Raw genomic sequence first — 19975 nt, forward strand, 5'->3', positions numbered from 1 at the left:
AGTAGGCTGTAGCGCCTGATATTATTGATACCTCTGTAGATTATTATAGTAGCTCATGTGGTCATTGGTATCACTGTAGGCTGAAGCGTCTTATATAACTCATGAATATATAGGTTGTAGTCTATCAGATTATTGGTATCACTGTAGGCTGTATTGTACATTGTGTGATATTACTGATACCTCTGTAGGTTGTAGCCTATGAGATCATTGGAATCATAGTAGGTTGTAGCCTATGAGATCATCGGAATCACTGTAGGTTGTAGCCTATGAGATCATTGGAATCACTGTAGGTTGTAGCCTATGTTATCAATGGAATCACTATAGGTTGTAGCCTATGAGATCATTGGAATCACTGTAGGTTGTAGCTCATGAGCTCACTGCTATCACTGTCGGCTGTAGCGTCTGCTATAACTGATACATCTATAGGTTGTAGTCTATGAGATCATTGGTGTCACTGTAGGTTGTAGTCTATGAGATCATTGGTGTCACTGTAGGTTGTAGCCTATGAGATCATTGTAATTACTGTAGGTTGTAGCATATGAGATCATTGGCATCACTGTAGGTTGTAGCGTCTGATATAACTGATACATTTATAGGTTTTAGTCTATGAGATCATTGTTATTACTGTAGGTTGTAGCCCATGCTATTATTGGTATCACTGTAGGTTGTAGCCCACGAGAGCATTGGTATCACTGTAGGTTGTAGCCCATGAGACCATTGGTATCACTGTAGGTTGTAGCCCATGATATCAATGGTATCACTGTTGGTTGTAGCCTATGAGATCATTGGTATCACTGTAGGTTGTAGCCCATGAGATCATTGGAATCACTGTAGGTTGTAGCCCATGAGAGCATTGGTATCACTGTAGGTTGTAGCCCATGAGACCATTGGTATCACTGTAGGTTGTAGCCTATGAGACCATTGGTATCACTGTAGGTTGTAGCCCATGATAGCATTGGTATCCATGTTGGTTGTAGCCTTTGAGAGCATTGGTATCACTGTAGGTTGTAGCCCATGATATCAATGGTATCACTGTTGGTTTTAGCCTATGAGATCATTGGTATCAATGTAGGTTATAGCGCCTTAGTTACTGTAATTATACAAAAGCACTATTTTCATGAGGTTATCAACTGCAGATGATTAAGTTACTTTTTCACTATACGAAGGTAATGGATAATCTTGGTAAGACCTTTGACCCTGATCATAGGATGAATTTGATAGGACACTTATTTGATAGGATACTTGACCTTGATTCTAGAATGAATTTGATAGGACACTTGACCTTGATCAAAGGATGAATTTGATAAGACACTTGACCTTGATCATAGGATGAATTTGATAGGACACTTGACCTTAATCATAGGATGAATTGATAGTAAATTTTAACTTGGATCACAGGATGACTTTGATTAAAAAAACCTTATGTCATAAAATGGCCGCTGTAAGATTCTTGAACGTTCATCAAAGCTGGTCTCGTTAATATGTCACATTTTCCTTTTGCGGTACCTTACTCAGTATCCACATTGTACATACAATACTTAAATCCCATTACATAGTAATGAGTTTTACATACTGTGAAACCGGTCTAAACGGAGCTCGAAACATTTAACTTTATGTTTCTATAGTAAAATCATTATCTCAGAACCTGTCTATTACAACCAAATGGCCGGTCACGTGGTGGTCGGTTTAGACAGCTTCACTGTGTCTGTATACAATCCGGTGTACCCGAGGACAAAGTTAAGTCAGAAACCTCCTTTCTACCGCCTACCCGCTCTACACCGCCCTCCCAGAGTTTTTACGTCATTTCCCGTTATTGCCCCATCCTCATATCCTTATGTCACATGCCCCACTTCTCATCAATTATGACGTCACATTTTCCTTCCCATCCAGGAATTTGTTCAATGTTTTGGCTTACTCAGATGGCAATGTCAGAAGCCGTTTTTTAAACGATTTTTCGTGAATGAAACATAGCTATATATGCGTAATTTTTAGATACATTTTGGCACCGGAAGTCGGAATGTTCTAGAAAGGTCTACTTTGTACACAGGCCATAGGCACACACTTTTCTCTGATAGCGAATCATCGGGTTTTAGATTAAGCTAGGAAATATAGGTGTTACCACGAAGCTTTATGGTGGGGAGTCCAAGCATGGCCCAAAAATAGACACATTCAATAAGTTCATCAGGTGTCAGTTTCAGCAATTGACACGACATGATTCGGAGACGACTCCCAAACTGATATTACCAGTTAACGGTAAAGAGCAGGGCGATCGATATCCGTGTTAAGGGGTTATGTTATATATGTGGGGATGTTACAGGTAAGTGTCTGGTTCACAAAACACACGTGTAATTATACATCCAAATAAAGCACTCTAATGTCACGTGGTTTCTGATTATTCTCAGAGATCGATTCGCCCTGAGTGACGCCACAAATAAGGCTTACGCTAATCTACACAGCACAACATTTTACTTAATAAGGCCAACTAAAAAATAAAAATGTTTCCTGTTGCTACAATTCGTTCGATATTCACACCGACCTTCGCAGTTTTACGATTAATTTTTGACGTGCGCCGGTTATAATTAATCTGTGAGCAGTAAGTCCAGAATTTAAAGAAATAATCAACATCCTGCTGCAATAAATATACACATTTTTTTAAGAATGTTTTGGTCTAATAAGATATTTTCTTTAATATGGGTATACTCATTTGTTCGATTAAACATCCAAGATTTTTTTTTAAAAATCCGTTCACATATGATTTACTTAATGATTTTAGTGAACTTTAGAGATATCAATAATAAAAACATGGGAACGTGTTGTCAAGCTAATATATTTACATTTGCATGGCATTGTCACTATATAGCCTCTTTGAAAGCTGTGTCGTTGATGGGACTTTAATTACCACGCATCACGAGACACAATTCTTAGCGTATTAATACAACATTGACCGGAACTACAATATCCAATATAAATAAACATGACGGCTGCTGAAATATCGCTGGGCATTGTGAGATTTGACAATGTCATTCTAAATTTATGTGCAAAATAAAAAAAATAAATAAAAAACACTTTTATTACAACGAAAACAAGACCAAGGTCTGCAATATCGTACAAAATACACATCAGTTGAAATCACCAATGCCGGCAATGGAAACAATTTTAACGCTCATGCAATTTATCAGAAATATCGTCTGTTACACTGCACTGATCAACAGGGGTTCGTTACAAATGTCTGAAATACACATACTCTATAGACCTACTGACACCTACTGATATGAGTCACAGCACACATAAACATTTCAGACACTTGTAACGAACCTGTGCTCCGTGGCAAGATCACTCACTTCAAACGCTATGAGTTTCACGGGTCTCGCATCCACCACTCCTCAGTTTCTGACGACATGTCAAATAACGAGGCTGTTATAGAATATACCGACTGCTGTAAGGTTCCCATACAATCAACAAATAATTTCACGCCTGGATTCTTCACAAAATGAACAAAGAAAAATGTTCGAATTAACTTCCAAAAATAACTCCCTCGTGGAGGGCAAGGTCGTATTTACGGTGTTCACTGTATTTGTCCATGCGCGAAATTTGTTCCGGGGAAAAATCGAAACAATTTTATATCTAACTTTCAGCTCAGAGTTCTATTGATAAACTTCAATCACCCTATATACATATCATACGCAATTGTATTGATACTGAGTTGCGGAATAAAATTGAAGTGTTTGTTAAAATTTCAAAGTCCTACTTTGTTTGCAAATCAGCACGCGACATTACGCTGTTCAACCTATTGAACGAAATTGTGTGGACTGTCGATAAGGCGGGCATTTTTAATTTTAAAAATAAATTATAAGTTAAAAAGAACATAAGAGGCAGAGAAAACGTAAATATAAGTATTGAACTGTTTTTTGTATGGTATTTATGATCTATTTGAATGACACAGCTTTGCAAGCAAACAACATAATGCGCGCTAGCTTAAATATGATCGTTTTTTTCTCTCCTTAACTATATATAAAGCGTAAAAAAAGTGAAACTTCGATATAATGTTATCATTCCATTTACCACTTCGCTTATCGCCAAAATATTTAAATGTCCCTTTTTCTGATGTTCTTCATAATGCCTTTGCGCATTTTCCCATATTTATTGCCAAGCCCTTTATAACGTCAAAATTTCTCTAGACAAATAGTGACAGTATAACGAAATTTGATTGTATTGACAGTAAAGATGATCTCTTTGTGAACATATATGTAGTAGTTGTTTTATGAAAGATTTGATTTGATGAGATATCTTTGGTCGAAAATTGATATATTTATTGCTAACGTATAAAACAAGCTAAACATGTGTAAATGTCAAAGTGTACGAGGGCATTCTAGCACAATGTTCGCGTACTGCTGTGCCAAGGTAATTCCAGAGTATTGGCGAATGATGTGTTCACTCAACTGTGCCGAGTCGATTGGTATTGCAGTAAAAACGCAATTAGAACGAATGCTTAGTTAGTTTTGACGTAATATTAATATCATATTGATATATCTATCTTATTCCATTAAATAATAATTTGGTATAATATTATGGATATATAAAATCAAACGTTAATTTGTTGTTTTTTTTATTTTGAAAAAGCCAGCCTCAGTTTTCGACGTTTTTTTCTAGTCTGTTTAGGTTTGAGGATTCTTTTAAAGCTGCTGATGCTTTTGTACGAAATCAAGCTCTTGGAAATTAAGTCGACCACGGAAAACTCTCTGAGACTGGTGAATAAAATTTTAATGAATTTGTAGTTAGCAGAACTTTTCCACACAAGCGATGTATCCGGCGAATAACTCCGCACAATATGTGCTAACTGACGTTTCAATAAGACTCGTCCGTTAATACATATGAATTATACGCCTTCATCAATATTGCATTTCCTTCCATTTAAATTATTATCTAGTCCGTTATAGTGTCGTTTTAATTAAAATTGGACTAAGTACAACTGTTGGATTCCATTTCATTTACCAGAATAATAGGCCGGAACGATCTTGTGTGTTTTTTTTGTAATATTTGCTAAATATGTACACATTGACATAATCTGTTTTTTAAAACCTCTAATTGCTATCAGAATTGTTTCCAAATATACGTCAATGAAATTCTCTTGCATATAACTTTTTATCCGTGTCAATTTAATTCCAGATTTTAACGTAATCAGTTGTCTACAGTTGCAAAAATGCCTATCACTCCTTTTTTGAGTATCAGTCTCGTTCTGACATGACCCTGGCTGTTGCGAGGAAGTTAACCTCTAAACAAGGAAACAAACTAAAAAATAAATTGAACAGGTTGCAATTATATTTACAAAATACTGTTATTTGTCGATAAGAATCTGTCTTTGAATATGAATTGGGACACATTTAGACATGTGCAAATTTTAGTTAAATCCAGGTAAACATTTCAAATAAACTAGCCCACAACGATTATTGACTGCCTTCTTAATGATTTGAAATTGCCGGTCTTGGACAACACTTGTTGTTGAAATGTCCAAAGACAATGGTTTCATAAGTTTTTCTTTGTACGTTACTTGACAATACAATATGTCCGAATTTAAATTACGTACAAAATAATCTTTAAAATGAACAGTTTGGATCAATCTTAAGACCGGAACAGCGACGGAGCATATTATCCGGATTACGAGACTTCGTTGTAATCCCACCACTATGTACAAATGTATTGTATTGTGGAACATCATTGGTTGACGATGGCTTCTTGGCCAAAATACACGTAGTTCTGCTTAAACAATAAACGTTTTCGTTTTTATTTAATATCTTACTTTGTAAGTATTCTTTGAATAGGAACTGACATATTTTGTGTGCTTACCATTAAAATTGCGACCGGATTCATGAGGTATCAACGAAAGTCCTTTTCAATGGACGGATATAGACATGTTGTTATAGCGGTGTGGTAATCGTTTGATCATACTTTGATTAACGAGTACATTGTAAGTATCTGTGTGGTCAGTTTGGCTATCACAGATTCTTACTCGTTAATTAAATTAAGAATCAGACAGATACTTTGTAGAGGGTTGTTGTAACAGTGGCCACGGAAGGACTGAACATACATTTTAATTTGTATTTTATTTTGCTAGATACTGACAAAATTTGTAAAGTTTCCATATACAGACTTCATCTGTTTTATGTACATATACCTTCTGTATGTATGAAACCGGAGTACCCACAGAAAACCCACGGACAGGTGACCCCATACAATGCCTTTTCACGTCCGATCGAGGAATCGAACCCCGACCGCCTTGGTGAAAAGGCATATGCGCTATTTACTGATCCACCGACCACTCTTCTGTCTGGTGTCTTGTACATGTGTAGCAATGACTGTATGTTATGATATTAAGCGATGCTTATCATGTGATATTTCCCCGTTTGTTTTATTTAAGAACGCGTGCTCAGGTTTTAATTGCCTTAATGATATTTCAGCCCGTCCTTAATTGATAGAATCGAGGAAGTCTCTTTTCTAGAAACCTTAAGACATCTTTATTGGTCAACTGCTTTCTTAATTTTACTATGTAGTTTTTATTACTGTACTTTTGCCTAATAAATATACATATTTTTATTTTAATATCAACTGATTGCAAATCATAATACCCCGCGAGATTTTTATTATTTTTATTTTCATGTAAAATTTGCGGATATTGAAGTAAGAAAATATTATGGAAGTGATAATAACTGTTATTTCATCTCATGAGTTGAAATCCTCGCGAGTCTTGATTACGAAAAAAAGGGATTCGTGGAAACTTAAGTGAATTTTGATGAAGCCCAAAATCATATAAAAATTCGTTTCTATATCTTTTTCTTTAAACATATATTTTCTTTGGGTTTATTTAGTTTAACACTGACAACATCGTTCGATAGCACAAACGGAATTGACTCTGGAAAGAACTAGGACACTTTAACCTGTAGTACGATTCTTTTCTAATCCTGACATGATGGGAACAACTACAAAGGAACCCAATAGGGTTACATGTATATTGTGTTTCAACTGCCAGAGATGATCTGATACCGAGGTATAATGTATGTATGATGCACCTTCATCAGTACGTCCAATAGGGATGGCGGGTAAGGCCATAAGACACATAATCGATGTCTGCAACGGCATCTACATTCTGATTTTATGCACGGTCGAAGACCACCATGGAATAACAAGTGCGTGACAAACACCAATATCGTACTCAAACGCGAATATCTCATATACATGCGCTAATACATTCCGGTACTTCATCCGAACCGAGAGATTATACATGTACATATACAAAAGGTTTAACCTATTGCTTAGAAACGCATTTTGCTACACACTTGTTCTGGTTTTTCAACAGAGTGTTACTTTAAACTGTAATTAGCTAGATCTAATAAAATCAAAGAAAGGAAAGCGCCGAATTAAATTACTTGTAAAACAGTCGTGAAAAGTCACAACCTTGTAAATAACGTTGATGCAATACAGTCTTTAAATGAGAAAAACGTCTAACCTGGTGATTTTGTTTCTAAATATTGACTCTCCATCTCAATTATGAACTTACTTATGTAAAACAACAGTACGCTTTTAAGACACAGCTCATGATCTGGACTAATACACATGCTAGGAAACTTCCACTCGTATTGGCGTTTTCGCTCAATGCATGTTTGTAATCGTCAATTGTGTCTCGAGCTGATCTTGCCTCGAACTCCGTCCTCGAGAGCTCCATTGCAGCTTTGTAGAGACATTGCTTTAATCGATGAGCAAGCCTAAAACGCGCTGTTTCTGTGACATACATTGTATTTTTTTCGTCAACTTTTTCGTCTGCATACTGATGGATGTACATAGCAGCACATCGCTGATCGCTGTACATCGTAATGTTGTGGATGTTGTATTTAATGCATTAGCCTTTGTAATAGCATACTTTTCTATCCATTTGAGTGAACGTCCATCCATCCATCCATCGACCCGTTATCCATTCGTTAATTTGGATCATCTTCTTTTATAAACCATTTACAATATTTGACAGGTTTAATCCTAAGAGCGCGGGTATTCAGCGTTGTTTATCTCTCAATAACAACTCTACTTAAAGGAAACTCTAGGGTGAGACCATCATCCGTTAAGACGAAGAAGGGTTTTATGACGAAGAAGGGTTTTATGACGAAGGGTTTTATGACGAAGAAGGGTATTATGATTGTATATATGTGTAGTAGAACTGCACTGGGTCGATCGTTGGCGACCATGCAGCCCAATTGGTAGAGCGTCCGTCTGGGCTTTGGAGAATCCCGAGTTTAAACCCGACCCTGTAAAGTATAGATCTAAAGAAACCGACCATGTGGTGTATATATAGAGAGAGATCGACCCTGTGGCGTATAGATCTAGAGAGACCGACCCTGTGGTGTATATATCTAGAAAGATCGACCCCGTGGCGTATAGATCTAGAGAGACCGACCCTGTGATATATAGAGATACCGACCCTGTAGTGTATAGGTCTAGAGATACCGATCCTGTGGATTATAGATCAAGAGATACCGACCCTGTGGTGTATATATCTAGAGATACCGACCATGTGGTGTATATATAGAGAGAGATCGACCCTGTGGTGTATAGATCTAGTGATACCGATCCTGTGGTGTATATATCGGAAGATACAGACCCTGTGGTGTAAAGATCTCGAGATACCGACCCTGTGGTGTATAGATCTAGTGATACCGATCCTGTGGTGTATAGATCGGGAGATACCGACCCTGTGGTTAATAGATCTAGATATACCGACCCTGTGGTGTATAGATATAGAGAGACCGACCCTGTGGTGTATAGATATAGAGAGACCGACCCTGTGGTCCCGGTCCAGAGATACTGATCATTGGGTCTATAGGATTTGGTGATTCTAGCCTGGTATTGATCGGGCTGCTTTTCCCGTACAATCATTACTCTTACCAAGTGATGTCATACTGTTACTACTTGACATTAGATAAAATTGCAACAGACGCCAATAAATCAATAGTAATGAAGTTTAACTTTATGGAGAAGTTATTTTTTTCACTGGAAACCTTGCTTTTGCATTTTTATTGAAGATTCTATCAAGATTTCATAATTGTCTCCCACTATGACCCAGAATGACGAATCTTGTTTGAAAAGAAATCGAAGATGGAATTTTACTTTTTTCCTTTCTGATTCGTTCGATTGTCATTTTTTTCCGTTGTCGACTGCTAAAAGATGATTTCATCTCCTTCTCTCACTCTCTATGATACTATGGACTACTAGCTATGCATTCGGAACTATCTGCGTCTTCCTCTTTCTCTATGCTACTGTGGACTACGAACTATACATTCGGAACTATCTGAGTCTTCCTCTCCCTATATGAAACTATGGTCTACTAACTATATATTCGGAACTCTCTGCGTATCCCTCTTCCTCTATGATACTATAAACTACTAGCTATACATTTGGAACTATCTGCGTCTTCCTTTCCCTCTATGCAACTATGGTCTACTAACTATGCACTCTGAACTCTCTGCGTCTCCTTTTTCCTGTATGATACTATGGACTACGAACTATACATTCGTAACTCTCTGCGTCTTACTCTCCCTTTATGAAACTATGGTCTACTAACTATGCATTCGGAACTCTCTGCGTCTCCTTTTCCCTCTATAATACTATGGTCTACTAGCTAAACATTCGGATCTCTCTGCGTCTCCCTCTCCCTCTATGATACTATGGACTACGAATTATACATTCGGAACTATCTGCGTCCTACTCTCCCTCTATGAAACTATGGTCTACTAACTATACATTCGGAACTCTCTGCGTTTCCCATTCCCTCTATGATACTATGGACTACGAACTATCCATTTGGAACTATCTGCGTCTTACTCTCCCTCTATGAAACTATGGTCTACTAACTATACATTCGGAACTTTCTGCGTCTCCCTCTCCCTCTATGATACTATGGACTACGAACTATACATTCGGAACTCTCTGCGTCTCTCTCCCTCTATGATGCTATTGATTATAAACTATACATTCGGAACTCCTTTCGTGTGTTTGTCTATCCCTCTATGTTGCTTCCTGTATGGACTCAGGACAATACATTCGGAACTCCTTGTGTGTGTGTTTTTCTCTGATGCTATAGACTCGGGGTTATACATTCAGGACTCCTTCTTTATCATTGATGCCATTGGCGTGTCGGTAATCAAAATCCATCAGTATATTTTTGCTTGCTTGCAATGGCCAAATATACATTAGATGGCTATTTGCATATTAATAAGAGTCGATCAGAATACATTTTACACACATATACATCCTTCGATGCCGTATGACTGCGCCTCGGTGATATTGCGTGTGGAATGTCCATTTCGATTTTGATTCCGCGTACGTTGGCTACATTTGGACGTGTTGGCTGAAGAGCAGAGACATACGTGGGATTCGTAGAGGCTTTAACACTCCACTGAGGGACTCACTGAAGACTCGCTTAGACTAGAGACGGGATACGTGTACATTTAAATGGTAGAAATCGGAAAGGAGGCTGTAAATCTCAAATAAGGTACTCAAAGGAGACTTGTCTAGTCTAGAGAGTAGAGCCATGATATTGGAAGGGGTGGGTTAGGTGTTCTGAAAACGCAACACAGGGACTCGTATAAAGCCTGCTTGATCAAGAAAATAGAGACTTTCTAGTGGACGGGTGGGTTGGTCGATCTTCAAAACACTACAGAAGGACTCTAGGCCTGACAAGTCTGGAGATGAGACTCATATGTACATAGGATTTCGATGGGCAGTAAAACTTCTCACGGGGGAATAGGGCTGACTGCAGTAAAATTTCTCACGGGGGACTATTGGACTGACTGCAGTAAAACTTCTCACGGGGGACTATTGGACTGACTGCATTTGGTATTCCTTACCGGACCATTGTTTTGGTCATGGAAGGTACGCGAAGGATTCGGAGAGGCTGTGAAACGTTACATAAGGGGTCGTTCACATCGTGTGTCAGTTATTCATACTCTAACAAATAGTGGCACTTATCTTAATAGAGTACAGTACAGGACAGCATCGTTTGGATGAAGGGGGATTCAAATATACTAAGTAAAGGCACATAATACCAGAAATAATAGTACGGTTTTAATAAAACCTGATAGATCGAATGCATCAATTTTAGTCCTCGATATTATCAAATGATTTCACACAGCAGTAACTAATACCTTGTAGGCCGTGATGTTATTGTTTCTAGATAGTTGCTCCTTCTTGTACAGCACCAATATACACGATGGCCGTGGTTGGTCTCGACAGGGCCTCCGGGGACAGCAGGCTATCAAACAAGTTACATGTCCAATGTGTTGGTTATATAATTTCCACAGAATCACCCTCTCTAGAAAAAACCCCACTAACGATGGGTTTCACTGAATCGATAAATTCCCCAGGGTACCCGACCCTTCGTGACTACGGTGGTATTCGGCCCTTGCGTAACGTGATGTAATGTAATGTAATAATCAACGGGTCTTCGTGTAGCAATGCTATGTAATTGTCAGGAGTCCTCCGAAATACCGTTTTATATAACAGTCCTCGGGCCTTCGAGATACACACATAGTTTCACACAGGACAGCAAACACCAACAATGTCAACTGTCGAGATCAGTAATGTAATCATCTTTTGATATTTTCTTTTCTGTAGAAATATCTGTTGATTCTTTGGCTTGTTGCAGGACGCTGAAAAGAATTGCAGCAGAGCTGAAAAATGTTTATAGGACTTGCAGCAGAGCTGAAAAATGCTAATAGGACTTGCAGCAGAGCTGAAAAATGCTAATAGGACTTGCAGCAAAATTTTATGTAAATACACAGTGTAACTACGTTTTCAAATTAAGGCTTGTGCAGACACATGGTCTGAAATTACAGCTAGAACGAGGCTTATCAACCGACCCCTATAGCTTGGTGATCCCCAAAGGAACAAACAGACGTTTATGTATTACATAACGAATAAAAAATGGTCCAGGAGGTTTAAATCACATATTGTCTGATTGAAGTGGAAAAAGTGCTAAGTCACAACGCGTCACGTGCAAGTAATAATTGTATCAAATTGGTTCTTTTTCCTGAAGAGCTCATTGAGAGTCATATAATGTATAGCATTTTTATGTTTGCTGCTCACCCTCATATTTCTGGAACGTTACTGACATACCAATATCGTCCTCTGATTTAGATATGAGAAATTTAATTCGACGATTCATCAAAACACTCAACTATGACATTTAACTGAACTTAACATCAGTAAATGACAACGGTATTTTATCTTGGCCCATCACTATTGCACATCGTTGATAAACAAAACACAATCTATGTGAGGGACATTTTGTACGTGCGAATGCATGCATTTCTGTGATATTGTCAGGCGTTTGCGCGGGGATATTTAAGAGTGCTGAAGGATGTGAACACCAATTAGGATTGCTCCATGAAAATGAATATTCTCGCCTGCCCCCAATGTGATCCATTTAAATTCCAGCGTGTGCTGATCGAGCCTCTTAGCCTATTGCTGTATAGTCTGAATATTTGCTTATTGCTTTTAGCTGTTTCACAGGAAATAACAGCATCCTTACGCGAACCTCGAGTCCCGATACCAACCGGCTATGTGCCTGTGATGGAAACCAGAAAACCAATAATAAATTTCTATACCAAGAATATTTGTGAAACTTGCCATGCACAATAAAAGCCATGCACTGGTCTAAATAGTCATCTAGATGACACGCCTGTCTTGTTTTATGATTTCTGTTCCAAATATTTCACAAAACTCTCATGAATATGCATGTTCTCGAGTCAAGCATTGTGCATAAAATGCTCATCGGAAGAATAAAGGCTTTTTGAAGATTTGCAGGGCCTACTTCTCTTCTAAACTATACTTGTTGAAAATTTCATAACTGAGTAGTTGTTTCTGATTGTTCTTCTGACAAATGGAAATTCCTCATAAATTTTACGATGACTAATCGAGATATCTTATTTTTTATTTAGAAATGATTTCCATATTTTGGTCACAATTTACTAGTGAATTTTATATGAGTGCATCTGCAATGCTACAGCGCCAGCGCCAGTGAACCGTCATTTAAACATCACGTGCATGCATTTCCATCACTAGATGGCGCGATATTCGCCAGACATGTCACGAGACTTGGGTACCAAACCTGTATCAATTTAACTGAAAAACAAATAGTACCCAGTGAATAGCGATTTAATGCTGAACGTTGTCTAACATTTCCATCCATTTCTAACTGCAAATGGATATTCTGCGAACATGGGGTTTTCTGTTGGAAACAGGACTGGTACGAATGTCCAATAATCATTTATTTCTGTTAGAAAATCCCAAATGGTTTCAGTATGTCCCTATGACGCTCCGTTAGCAATGCATTATTTCATTAAGCGTCCGCAGTTTAAGTTAATCTTGCAATTTGCAGATATCGGTTTCCACATATGTACTTAGCCAATCAAATTTAAATAAGTGTTCAGATCACATTTCAGCATGAGTATTTTATTAAAATACTTGAACCTGCCAAATGAAAATAACGTAGCAATAACAGTAATAGTTTTCAATGTGACGCTTGACAGCTCGCCTGAAATAACCTTACATCTAGCATTGATCCCACAGTTCATATGAATTCGATGTTTTGAGTGTTGTTCTGCCAATGTCGTTTTGATAACGATAAGCAAACATTAACACATACTAATCAGTGAAAGCTTTTAATTGTATGATAGTTGATTTTGTAATTCATTTTTTGACCATTTTGTCATTGTCTTTTCCTCCAGAGGGCAGATCGCATAATGTATTTGCTAAAAGTCTGCTGCAGTTGATGCGGTCATAGATGCAATTAAATAACATGTATATCTGCCGATGGTACGAATGCTTGGTTCCTGATTCAAATATGTTAATTTAACATCTGGTTTATGCATTATAATGCGTTGCATTTTTCAACGTCACCACTTACAAAGAGCGACAAGGTATTAGCATCATAAATTATACAAGGGGCGGTAATTAATAACAGCATCATGCGTTACACAGGGGGTGGTAAAACAACATCGTCTTTAGGTTCACAGGAGCGATGAAAGTAACACAGGGGTAGTCAAACAACAGCGTCATGAGTTATACATGGGCGGTAAAACAACAGCGCAACGAGCTAAATATGGGCGGCGAAGCAACAGCGTCATTTAATTAGTGTCACAGGGGCGATGAGACAACAGCGTCGTGATTTTCAAAGGGGTAGTAAAACAACAGCGTCATTAGTTACACAGGAGGGGGTTGAAACAGCAGCGTCATTAGTTACACAGGAGGGGGTTGAAATAGCAGCGTCATTAGTTACACAGGAGGGGGTTGAAACAATAGTGTCATTAGTTGTACAGGAGGGGGTTAAAACAATAGCGTCATTAGTAACACAGGAGGGGGGTTGAAACAACAGCGTCATTAGTTATACAGGGGTGGTAAAACAACATCATCATTAGTTACACAGGAGGGGGGTTGAAACAACAGCGTCATTATTTATACAGGGGTGGTAAAACAACAGCGTCATTAGTTACACAGGAGGGGGGTTGAAACAACAGCGTCATTAGGTACACATGAGGGGGGTTGAAACAACAGCGTCATTCGTTACACATAAGGGGGGTTTAAACAGCAGCGAAATTAGTTATACAGGAGGGTGTTTAAACAACAGCGTCATTAGTGCCGCAGGAGGGGAGTTGAAACAACAGCGTCATGAGTTACGCGGGAGGGGGGTTGAAACAACGGCGTCATTAGTTACACATAAGGGGGGTTTAAACAGCAGCGCAATTAGTTATACAGGAGGGTGTTTAAACAACAGCTTCATGAGTTATACAGTAGGGGGTTGAAACAACAGCTTCATAAGTTACACAGGAGGGGGGTTGAAACAAAAGCGTCATTAGTCATACAGGAGGGGGTTGAAACAACGGTGGTAAAACAACAGCGTCATTAGTTCCGCAGGAGGGGGGTTGAAACAATAGTGTCATCAGTTATACAGGAGGGGGTCGAAACAACAGCGTCATTAGTGACACAGGAGGGGGGTTGAAACAACGGCGTCATTAGTTACACATAAGGGGGGTTTAAACAGCAGCGCAATTAGTTATACAGGAGGGTGTTTAAACAACAGCGTCATGAGTTAGACAGGAGGGGGTTGAAACAACATCGTCATTAGTTACACATGAGGGGGGTTGAAACAACAATGGCATTAGGTATACAGGAGGGGGGCGAAACAACAGCGTCATTAGTGCCGCAGGAGGGGAGTTGAAACAACAGCGTCATAAGTTATACAGGAGGGGGTTGAAACAGCAGTGTCATTAGTTAGACAGGAGGGGGTTGAAACAACGGTGGTAAAACAACAGCGTCATTAGTGACACAGGAGGGGGGTTGAAACAAAAGCGTCATTAGTTATACCGGAGGGGGTTGAAACAGCAGCGTCATTAGTTACACATAAGGGGGGTTTAAACAGCAGCGAAATTAGTTATACAGGAGGGTGTTTAAACAACAGCTTCATGAGTTATACAGTAGGGGGTTGAAACAACAGCGTCATAAGTTACACAGGATGGGGGGGGGGGTGAAACAACAGCGTCATGAGTTATACAGGAGGGGGTTTAAACAACAGCGTCATTAGTTTCACATGAGGGGGTTGAAACAACAGGGTCATTAGCTACACATGAGAGGGGTTGAAACAATAGTGTCATCAGTTATACAGGAGGGGGTTTAAACAACAGCGTCATGAGTTATCCAGGAGGGGGTTGAAACAGCAGTGTCATTAGTTATACAGGGGTGGTAAAACAACAGTGTCATTAGTTATACAGGAGGGGGGTTGAAACAACAGTGTCATTAGCTACACATGAGAGGGGTTGAAACAATAGTGTCATTAGTTATACAGGAGGGGGATTGAAACAACAGTGTCATTAGTTATACAGGAGGGGGTTGAAACAACAGCGTCATTAGTTACACATGAGGGGGGTTGAAACAATAGTGTCATTAGTTATACAGGAGGGGGTTGAAACAATAGTGTCATAAGTTATACAGGAGGGGGTTGAAACAACAGTGTCATTAGTTATACAGGAGGGGGTTGAAACAACAGTGTCATTAGTTTTACAGGAGGGGGTTGAAACAACAGCTATGCTATGCTATAGAAAAGCATTCCAGAGATTTTCATGTTGTATTCTGTTATGAATATGGAAATTGAAATAAAATAATTTAGATAGGTTTACATTGATGACGTAATATTCTATAACTCGTATACGTATGAATTAATTATAAAACTGTCGAAGAGTCGACGAGAGAAAGAACTTTGACTGCAATGTATCACGCATTGGAATCATACACATATTTAAGTTGAAGCCTAAATCAAGTTCTGACTTTAAACAGAAGAGCCGGAAATTATAAATAATTTCAAAGCGGTTGCATGTAAAATTAAAATTAAATAATTATCCTGCTGCAAGACTTTATACTCACTGAAATGCTTTTCCTGATCTGTATCATCAGAACGTTTTACAGTTACCTTCTAAATGCAGCTTACCCAAGCGCAGTAATCGATGAAAGCATGTAAATCAAGTATCGTATCCTATGGCAATGTTTTGCTGTAAATTAATAACAGATAAAGCACACCACTTAATACTCGAACAGGTTTAAATACTCGCCGTGTGATCGGACTGTGTATGGTTAGCTTGAAAGCGTGGAGGTAACTGTTTATAACTGTTGCTGCGTCCAATATAGTTAGTAGTGTGATATGATTTTGAAGATATGCAATAAAACACTATATATTGTGACATCCTATGTAAATAAAGAAAGCATAGTCGTGAAGAAGCTGCTCTCGGTTTTCGAAATTGAAGACAAGTCACATGTTACAGGGCGTGACACAATTCAAATGGATTATTGTGCTTTGTATATGAATCCGTAGGGGACTGACACTGTAGGTGAAAGTTACATCTTTCAAGCTGCCATTCTTACTTTCCATAGACCACAAAAGGTATGTTTTTGTTGCTGCTGAAATGTGGTGGATTGGGGTTTGAAACGAGGGATGTTCTCGGCCTTGGGTGTAACATGTAACGTTTGTTATAGGAACCACTACATACTATCGCTAATATCATACTACAGTAAAAAGATGAATGTGTCCACACTTCACTGCTGACCACTGGTAGGACTTTCTGAAGATGAGTTGAAAATATCAACTGACCAATATCAATGTTTTAATACTAAAATGCTGACCTCTCGGTGGGTTGTCCGTAGTACAGAACGTAATGATGACCCTTGGCCGGACTGTCAGCAGTACAAAAGACAATATCCACTGACCAATATTACTATCTTTATGTGTACTACATATTTATGACCGCTGGCCGGACAAATTGTAATATGTATATCGCTTCTCATTCCCAATATTACGGTCCATGCATAATTCATGGCTAGATATATCACACACAGTACGTCACTGACCCATGGAAATTGTCATCACTTCTTATAAATAATTCATCGCGGCTTTAGCGTCCTTGTATAACGTGCCTTGTCTTTCATGGCAGTACACAACTTGTTTCTCTCCGTCTCCGCTTTATTTATATAACAATGGCGTCCGTTTCAGGTGCAGTTGTGGAGACATGCTCTCATTCCGAAGTTAAGGCCAGGTGAACTGGAGCCGGACACATGGTCAAATATTTCTTTTGCTTATTTTCGTTACACGGCCAATACTATTTCAATGTGACTTTAGCAGTTAAAAAACCTAAACCCAATTTTTCAATTTGTCAGGACTTATCATGGTGTTTGGGTGGTCATATGAAACCCCCCGTTACATGTGGTTATAATGGGTTTTTTTTTAGTGTTTTTTTTTTTATAGTTTTTGAAAACAAAATATGTGCAAAAATTCGTGAACTTGTCAGCAAGCTTCAAGTCTTATCGAGCTAAGTAGTTTAACGCGTTTAGTTTGTTAATAAGTTCGGACTGACATGTACTCTTCATCTACCAAGCAGGGATATTTCCATGTAACATGACAATATGATATTTTCAATTGTACCAAGCTAAGGAAAACCTAGAAATGAAGGCAGCTTTCCGGGTATTATATCAACGCCTTCCATATCTATACTTGTAAATCCTAAAATTGATATTCTATTTCCCCCCGAAAGGTTTGTTTCCAGATCATTAGCACGATAAGACTTCTTAAATTGCCGTTTGACTTTGTTACATCATACGTGACAGTTCTTACTAATCAGATATCGTATGTATGTTTTATATTTCAAATAGCAAAACGACACATGCATTGTGGGTTCTTAAAGATCGACACCTGGATTCATAACCTTTGACCTCATGCTTAAAACTGCACAGGGGTTTAATTTATGTTTGTGTAATGTTGTGGAAATGACACATGACATGTAATTGGCGCTGCCTGTTCTGTCCTCTGAACAATGACTGTCATTTAAATAAAGGTCTTCGGTGTAAAAATGTAAATCGCTGTGAACATGTATAGACGACATGCACCGTTGAGTCACTGTAGTGTTTTGTTACATGCCATGTGTTGCATGATTACCTGTACTGAGCGCTCACGTTTTACTGGTTTCTTGAGTGGCATTGTTGAATTACACATTCATCTTTTATTAACATTTTACCTCGTCGAATAATCCTTCAGTCTGATTTACGTTCATATTTTCTGAAGCTGTGTACGCTCATATGTAATACGTCCCTTTATTTTATTCGTGTCCGCTTATAATGTCGTCATGTTCGTCTGTTTCCGTAAGAAAGTTATTTGCCCTTATAATTTGTCTCTTTTTTCGAAAAAATGTTATGAACTTGTACAGCTCCTCTGTAATGTTTCGTTTGTTTCGGTAAGGAAGTAACGGAAGTTATAGTTCGTTTGTTGCGGTAAGTAAGTAACGGAAGTTATAGTTAGTTTGTTTCGGTAAGGAAGTAACGGAAGTTATAGTTTGTTTGTTTCGGTAAGGAAGTAACGGAAGTTATAGTTCTTTTGTTTCGGTAAGGAAGTAACGGAAGTTATAGTTTGTTTGTTTCGGTAAGGAAGTAACGGAAGTTATAGTTCTTTTGTTTCGGTAAGGAAGTAACGGAAGTTATAGTGCGTTTGTTTCGGTAAGGAAGTAACGGAAGTTATAGTGCGTTTGTTTCGGTAAGGAAGTAACGGAAGTTATAGTTCGGTTGTTTCGGTAAGGAAGTAACGGAAGTTATAGTGCGTTTGTTTCGGTAAGGAAGTAACGGAAGTTATAGTGCGTTTGTTTCGGTAAGGAAGTAACGGAAGTTATAGTGCGTTTGTTTCGGTAAGGAAGTAACGGAAGTTATAGTGCGTTTGTTTCGGTAAGGAAGTAACGGAAGTTATAGTTCGTTTTTTTCGGTAAGGAAGTAACGGAAGTTATAGTTCGTTTGTTTCCGTAAGGAAGTAACGGAAGTTATAGTTCGTTTGTTTCCGTAAGGAAGTAACGGAAGTTATAGTTCGTTTGTTTCCGTAAGGAAGTAACGGAAGTTATAGTTCGTTTGTTTCGTTAAGGAAGTAACGGAAGTTATAGTTCGTTTGTTGCGGTAAGGAAGTAACGGAAGGTATAGTTCGTTTGTTTCGGTAAGGAAGTAACGGAAGTTATAGTGCGTTTGTTTCGGTAAGGAAGTAACGGAAGTTATAGTTTGTTTGTTTCGGTAAGGAAGTAACGGAAGTTATAGTGCGTTTGTTTCGGTAAGGAAGTAACGGAAGTTATAGTGCGTTTGTTTCGGTAAGGAAGTAACGGAAGTTATAGTTCGTTTTTTTCGGTAAGGAAGTAACGGAAGTTATAGTTCGTTTGTTTCGGGAAGGAAGTAACGGAAGGTATAGTTCGTTTGTTTCGGTAAGGAAGTAACGGAAGGTATAGTTCGTTTGTTTCGGTAAGGAAGTAACGGAAGTTATAGTTTGTTTGTTTCGGTAAGGAAGTAACGGAAGTTATAGTGCGTTTGTTTCGGTAAGGAAGTAACGGAAGTTATAGTGCGTTTGTTTCGGTAAGGAAGTAACGGA

At 38.5% G+C, this 19975-nt stretch overlaps 1 protein-coding gene across 13 annotated transcripts in view; it reads left to right on the forward strand.

Annotated features, from left to right (window-relative positions):
• LOC110442316 (sodium channel protein para-like) overlaps positions 1–19975 on the forward strand; it is a 162664-nt gene that overhangs the window by 39320 nt on the left and 103369 nt on the right. The window contains exon 1 of one of the 13 annotated variants that reach the window (XM_021485856.1): positions 17568–17643. The exons of the other annotated variants lie outside the window; for them this stretch is intronic. The gene's annotated coding sequence lies outside the window, so the exon portion shown is untranslated. Of the gene's footprint in view, positions 1–17567; positions 17644–19975 lie in introns of those variants that run through there. 13 annotated transcript variants of the gene reach the window in all.

This window comes from Mizuhopecten yessoensis, unplaced genomic scaffold (genome assembly GCF_002113885.1).
Source record: "Mizuhopecten yessoensis strain PY_sf001 unplaced genomic scaffold, ASM211388v2 scaffold716247, whole genome shotgun sequence".
Lineage (NCBI taxonomy): Eukaryota > Metazoa > Mollusca > Bivalvia > Pectinida > Pectinidae > Mizuhopecten > Mizuhopecten yessoensis.